Below are 7,581 nucleotides of genomic sequence, written 5' to 3'. Positions count from 1 at the left end.
TCCTATTTTACAGCAAGTCCAGCTTGATATTTGTAAGTTCTCTCACATACACACATATTCAAGCAAGGTGCATGTTTCTGGTACTGCAGATGCATGGGCCCCTGTGTCCCCTGGTTCCCACTCCAGTTGCTGGCACTTAAACCTCTCTGTGCACATAAATAGAGTCCCTCGCCCATGAAAACAGTTAGAAATGGAGTTTGCTTTTTACCTGTGTACCAGTAAGTCCTGTACCCCATAGGCAGTAACCCCTATGGGTCTCTAAGGTCATCTGGGGAGAGCCTTTCCCATGGATTCAAGATGCTGAGGAGGGTCTCCTGGGAGCAGCCCCAGGAGGAGCTGGCTTACCACCCTCCTTTGAGGAACTAAGGTGGGTTTGCACCAGCTTTACTTGTGGTAGACTACAAGCCTTTACTTTGCCATGCAAGTTAAGCAAAATGAATTCTCTTAACTGTATCCCTACAGGATGGTGCATTCTGTCTATTATTTTGCCCATATTAGGTAAAATGTTTGTTTAGCATTTTAACATCTTTTTTCCCTTTGAAATGCAGGTCACGTGTCTATTTTTCATATAAGATGTTGGAAGTTAGCACTTTAGCAAGCCCACTAACTTGTCTACCACGTGGATGGATGTGTTTTATAGGTAGAAAGCCACTAATGCTGTAAAATTAGATGGGAAAGCTTTCTGATGATGAAAAACCAAACTTCCCCCACTCTTCAGCCTTGTAAGGTAGCATGGAGACAGTTGTATGTCTTTTTATCTTATTTTCAACAGAGATTGAAGTAATTAAAGTTAAAATATCCATGTGCCGGTTCATCCAAAATTTGATGTGAATAAAACCAGGGAACCTTGCACAGACACCTGGGTAGCTCTTGTCAGTATTGCTGTCACCGTCTCTAGAAGCCCTGTGCAAGGAATTGGCGTTTGGGCTGGAATTCAGTGTTTTCAGTCCCTTAGTTCTGAGGATTAAAGAGGTAATGTTAACCTCTGAATCTGAGAGTGTTTAGTTTTGGATGCTGCTGTCTAGACTACCAGACTGCTGAGAGGGTCTTCTGCATATCTTTTTCTGTTACAGAGAAGATACCCTCAAATCAATCAAATTAACAGTTGATCATTCTAATTTCAGTTCTTACTTAAACAAACAAAAACCTTTTAAAAAAAAGCAAGTGTGCTGAATTATGAACGCCTGTTCTAGCAAGCAAATCTGTCCAGGTAGATAAAGCAATGTGTATGTCTGTATGCTTAGTAATACTACAGATATACTGTATAGCTGCCATGTTTTTTCTACTGCTCGTTAGCTCAACCTAATGACACTTGACTTAAAAGTGTTCAAAGTTAGATTCTCTGAACTACATGAATTCAGTCCCTGCCATTTGCTGTTCTTGAAAATGGGCCTGTGAGCAGCACAATCCTTCCAAAGGCTTCTCTGTATTTTTAGGCAAATATCTGTATAAAGTTGTTGGGTTTTTTTAAGTTCCTAGGATAAAATTCCTGGAAGAAATTGCAAGCCACCTATACATGCTGTTACCCTACAAATTACTTTTACATTTTTCATCCATGACTTGACACAGTGCTTTATCACTGATCATCTTGCAGATGTTAAAATATTGATAACAAAATAAGTGGGTCATGCCTTAAAGGGTGAGAGAGAGACAAATAATCGAAGAAAGGGGAAGTGACAACAGCTGAAATCACCCTACTCTACCAGGAGGTGGTTCAGGGCAATCAAGGATGCCCCATTTCCAGCCTAAATCAATCGCTGCTGTTCCTCCTAGAGACACCACTGCAGGACGGGATTTTGTGGAGTTTAGCACAGTACAAAGGTAATATAAGACCAATTCAATAGACTCTCTATTATTGCTGTTAAATTTTATCACTTTCCCATGCTCATTCTTAATCTGAGTCAAAGCTCTGTGTAAAATACCTAATACCCGGAGGTGGATAGTAAGTCCGTGTCCCAGGGAGTTTAACAGCTGATCTGTGTATGGGGGAAGGAGAAGAGAGAAAGATGAACGCAACAGGACCTGCGTGCTTACCTGAATTGGTTCAAATCAGAGGTACATTTAAAGAGGCTTATGCGACGATCAGTGGCCACCTGGTGCTGGCACCTACCCCATCACTTGGAAGCTCTCAGCAGCAGCCTGGTGCAGTGGCTCTGCGGGAGGGGAAGGGGGGCAGTTAGGGGGAAAGTGGACAGGGTGTGGGAATCGGCTTGTAACCTTTTTGGAGAGGATGGGCTGGGGTATGTGGTTCCTAAGTGTAGAGAGCTCAGTGAAGAGCTGAGAGAAGGTCTCTGGCAGCCTGGCCTGAGCAAGCTTGGAGAAAAGGTGGGGTGTCAGCAGAGCACCCTCACGGGTAAAGCCCACGCCGCAGCAGTTCTCCTTCCTTGTGCAGCCTCCGTGGCTGCTCTTTTGGGTAGCAGCAGGGCTGGACATGGCCAAGCCACTCGTGGTTTTGTGAGGGGTCATTTTCAATGAGAAGCAGAGACCAAAGCCTCTTAGCAGTGGGACAGCTTGTAGAAACTAGATCTTATCTCCTTTGTACTGACATAATGAACACTGGTTTTGATGATCTGAAGCAGTGTTACAACTGTCGCTGACTGCACCCTAAAGGAATCCTAATTACTGCAGAAGCTAGTCAGACAGGTTTGCCTTTGCCAGTAGATGGCAAAGAAAAAGCTGGAAAGAAAAAGCAGGCTGTCCCTGCAACACCAAAATGGCTGTAAGACCTCGTGTAACATTTAAAAGGAGACTATCTGTGGCGAAAGCCGCTCTGTCTCAGTAATGCCATTACTGTATTCTGGGGATGAGGGGGAAATAAATCTTGAAGTGGTGGAAGCTACATAGCTAAATAAAAGATTAATAAAAATGATGCAAGAGCTAGGTGTGAAACAGAGCAAGGCACTTCCACAGCACTCACTCTCAAGCTGCTGTTGCAACCCATTTGACTTCCTTCTGCTGTCAGTGGCAAATAAAACCCTCACGAGATTCAGCTGAAGTCTCAGCTGTCTGCTCATGTGAAATTGTGTTTGTCCTCCTCCTGTGAGATTCAGCTGACTGCAATGTATGTCCCTGTCAGAGCTTCTTTCCATCATAGCCCATATAGGGTATTTTTACTGCAGATTGAACATCCAGTCCTTGCAGCTGGGAAAAATATTTTCTTCAAGCCTGATAAACTTTATAAAATACAATTTTTTTTTAAAAAAAGCAGTGCTCCTTGGAGCCATGCTGTGCTTCCTTGGAAGTAAAAATTGGACGTGTCTTCTACTTAGATAGGAGTCCTATTTCCTAAAGGTCTTATCTTATAAAAAATATTTCAAGTAAAGGTTAATTCAATTTGTCCAGCTCTTTCAGGCTGGTACTTTACTTCAGCAGAGTGCCTGAGATCAGTTCTGTAACCACCTAACTGAATTAATGATATTGGATATATTTTTACTGAAATTTGATCCAAAATCTGGTGGGTAGGGGGGCAGCGCTGTTGCGTGAGTTTGCTGAAGTTTGAGCTGTGGATGTCCCATGCTGGCAGGGCCTGGCTGAGTGGGGGACCCAAGGGTGGGGCACGGAGGGGGGGACTGCCCTTGAGATACTGAACATGGAAAGCAGAGGGAGGGATGACGACCTCCAGGTCCTCTACATTTGTACCCTGACTTCTGCTGTTCTGCAGGGAGCAGGAATACAAGACTAATGCTCATACTACTCTCTGTTGCAGCAGAGCAAGATGTAACTGTTGTGGACCACCTCCTCCTGCTGTTTGGGACCAGGCTGCGGTCATTCGCCATCACATTCCTGACTGAGCTACGGAAAACCAGGTCAGGGTTTAGTGGTTGGGGTTCTTTTGTTTATTTTGGTTTTGGCTCTTTATTTCACGCATTCATTGCAAGTGTGACTCATCATTTTGCCACTACATCAGCTTCAGAGCAGATGGCTGCCCCTGTGCCCAGTGACTCTAGGTGTAGCACACAGCTGATGAAGTTGCTCCCTCCCCTAATTTGCTACTACCCCGGCTGTGGGAACCAGACCCAAAGTGCTACTCCGTGTCAACTATTTCCAGCTCAGGAAACCTGGCAGAACCAGGAGGAACCAGAGAAGCCCTGAGCCATGTCCGACCTGCCTTGAGGCAGCCTGCAGAACAGGAGGCACTTATTGGCTTTGCCTAGGTCAGGCTTTTTGCAATAAATTGCCAGCCTGCAACTACAGATTCTAGGTAATATTAATAGGGATCGTAGAATAGAATCATAGAATCACTTAGGTTGGAAAAGACCCTTAAGATCATCAAGTCCAACGGTTAACCCAGGCAAGCCCACCACGAAACCATATCCCTAAGCACTGCATCCATGCATTTTTTTAAACACTTCCAGGGATGGTGATTCCACCACCTCCCTGGGCAGCCAGTTCCGATGCTTGAAAATAAATCTATAATTTCTAATATTAATTAATTTAATAGTTAATATCGGAATATATAATGACATTAGTATAACATAATGTATTTGCTATATGATATTGATGTATTGTATTGCTATATATCGTATTATACTAGTATAGTATGATATTAGTGTATTATAGTAGATAGTGATTATATCATTAATATAGTGTATATAAATACCTCTTTTTTTTCCCGGCATCGCGGCCCCGGGAGCGGCGGGTCGTTTCCCGCCACGAGGTGGCAGAAAAACCCACCGCAGTGGCGGGGAGAGCGGGGGGGGGGAGGGGGGGGGGCTGTGTGTGTGTGTGCACGCGTTCATGATTTTTTCACTCGCAGTTTTCACAAGCTTCAGGTTGTCCTATGAGAATACCTCGTGCACAGACCTGTATTGCTGGTGAAGACCGTAGGGATGCTGTATGTTTAGGAAAATAAAAGGATCTGGATGGATTTATGGAAGAGGGGGTCCCTGGCGGTGCTGGTGGAAGTCATCTCTCCTTAAAACTTTTAAAAACTTGTTAAAACTGCCAAAATCCTACCTGGTATTATAAAAAGAGACTTTGATTTTGCAGACTAGTAAAGAACAAGAACAAGGCTGACTCCTCTGCAGCACCCAATGCTCTTATTCTAAAAGACGATAATATCACTGGGTACAGCTTCATACTGCGCTTCAGCCAATTTAACTGCAGGACTTAAACCCTGGGCGTGAAACCCTGCCCCAGAGAAGCGAAGCCACCAGCAGGTTCAGGGGAGTTTTTGTAACTGATCAAAATGTCAGCCAGACAACCCAAAATTGGCTCCTGCGGGCACAGCAGACTCGTTCCGAGAGAGAACAGAGCCATGTTAAATACAGGGATGTACAGACACCCTAGCAAAAGATTATTTTTGACTAGATACAGAATTTGGGCTGAATCTACACTTGGTCCTGACAGACTAAGCATGTGCTGGTATCAGATTCCTGCCTCCTGGGTGACTTCCCAAGCTGTTAATCTGTTTTACAACCACTGAACCCAATCCCTGTCTTTAAAAAGAAAGCCACAACCACCACATTTGGTAGGGGACCCAGCCCTCCGAGGCGGCACTTGGTGAGGCCATGCCAGCTAGATACAGTGCATTAGAGTCTGCTGAAAGAGCATCTCATTGCGGAATGATATTTGGTTTTAGACCTCTCCTAAATGCTGCTCCTTTCACACCAACATCTTCTCAAGCACAGAGAGAAGTAGGTCTTTGAGCTATCCCGCAAACTTTAGGGTCAAATTTGGACATGCTTAGGAGAGAGCTTTGGGTATGGGGCTGTTCTAGTCCTTGGGAGGGCAACAAGGAACCTCCATAGCCTGTGGCTGCTGCTGCTGCAAGGGCTGAGATGACTGTGAGCAGGGTCTGGACAGCCCCTCAAGCAACCGGTCTTGAGGGGGTCTTCAAAGCAGAAGGGATTTGCAGCGAGTTGTGACTTGGGATTTGGATTGACCTGGCATCACATGCTGAAAGAGTTTGGGAAGGGCGTATGTGGGACAGTTTGGGGTGCTGGTTGCCAAACCTTTGGAATGGGAGGATTTAGGAGAGTCATTGGATGGCAGTTCCTGAGGCACTTCTAACCAGATCATCAGGTTGGGGCCAAGGACCTGTGCGTAAGGACTGCTGCAGCCTGATCCCTCTCCCCAGAGATGCTCCCCCTCCCTGCTCTGTCCTCCGCCGTGCCTGCTCTATGGAAAGCAGAGGAAACTTCAGCTCAGGATCACCGCAGGGGAGAGGTGTGGTTTCCAGCTCAGCTTAAGTTAATACGAAATGATGCCAATGCCGAAGGACAGGGTGGTGTCTAGGAGAGGCAGTCTTTGAGCAGTTAAAACCCTAGTGATGCTGCACCCTTATCCTCACACGGACTTCTTGGAAGCCTGGGATTTAATTTTAGAGGTGAACTGAAATGCTTTAAAAATTATCTCCACAGAAGCTGGTTAAACACCCAAATCCTTAATTACAAACACTTTATGTGTAGAAAAATCACAGATACACGTGTTTTGAAAGTGCTTCTTTCTTTGTCTAAATAGCTAGAAAATAACTACATGGTCTTGTGTTTCTGCTGGAAGAACACCATAAAAACACATGATAAATCTTTGAGTGCAGCAAGGGTCAGGTTAGAAACTTTATTTTTACTTTCATAAATACAAGCATAGAACTCCACTACATTCTCTGAGAAAATTGCTCATGGAAAGAAGTAAGTCAGCGGCTACAGTGTCAGCCTCTATACGAGTGAGAAAGGAAGATGTGCCATGGGCTGAGGAGCCTCTGTACTACCTACAGACAGAAGAAAACCAAAGTCCGGTGAGGCTGATGAGAATCATTCCACTGATAATCAGTATGCTTTGCCTGACCCCCTCAGTGCACATAACTACAGCACCTTTCCATATCTGATACAGGCAGGTGGTGCACTGGCACTGGAGAGCTTCTCGAAAGATGGGCGAGGAAGGTCGTGATTTGCACCAAGGGAGTTTGGGAGGAAGGTGCGGTTGAAGGCAGGATATATTCTAGGTGCAAGAAAGAGAAAGAGCAGAACTGAGAGCAGATGTTTAAGACAATCGCAGTGTTACAATAAGAAACTAGAGCCTGATCCAGGAAGAACAGGCTGTCTAGGTGAGCTCTGCACACCGAGTGTAGCAGAAATTTGCATTTAGCCCAAGTAAGTCTGCATACAAAAAGCCTAGCAGGATCGCCTCTGTATTTCTTGCTGTATTCAGAAGACACAGAGTCAGTACAGGTAATTCTTCGTAGCAGATTTGGGGGCTTCTTTATTTATTTCTCACTTAAGCCTCATCAGAAAATAAACATTTGTGGCCTCCTGCAGTTCCCTCTGATCATTTCTTCAAGCCGATATGGTGCTGTGGCAAATTCCTCCATCAGGGCACAGTGAGACGGGAAGTCTGCGCAGCTCTGCTACTCCATTGCAGTGTTAATATGAGCCTACAGCCCATAACTGCCCCTGTAAATTTACTTCTGAGCAGGGATGAACAGTGGTGCTGGTGTGGAGCAGCAAAATCTGCTCTTCTTTGCAAGCAAAGCATCAGGTACCCACTATCTCAGCTGGAAGAAGTGATATGCTTAGCCTAAAATTCCCAGGAAGCCTGCCTTCGTGAAAAAGATGGGAGGAAAACCGAGCTGGCAGCTGTAGA

The sequence above is a fragment of the Falco cherrug genome, chromosome 2 (genome assembly GCF_023634085.1).
Source record: "Falco cherrug isolate bFalChe1 chromosome 2, bFalChe1.pri, whole genome shotgun sequence".
Taxonomy (NCBI): Eukaryota; Metazoa; Chordata; class Aves; order Falconiformes; family Falconidae; genus Falco; species Falco cherrug.
This window is presented reverse-complemented; position numbering follows the sequence as displayed.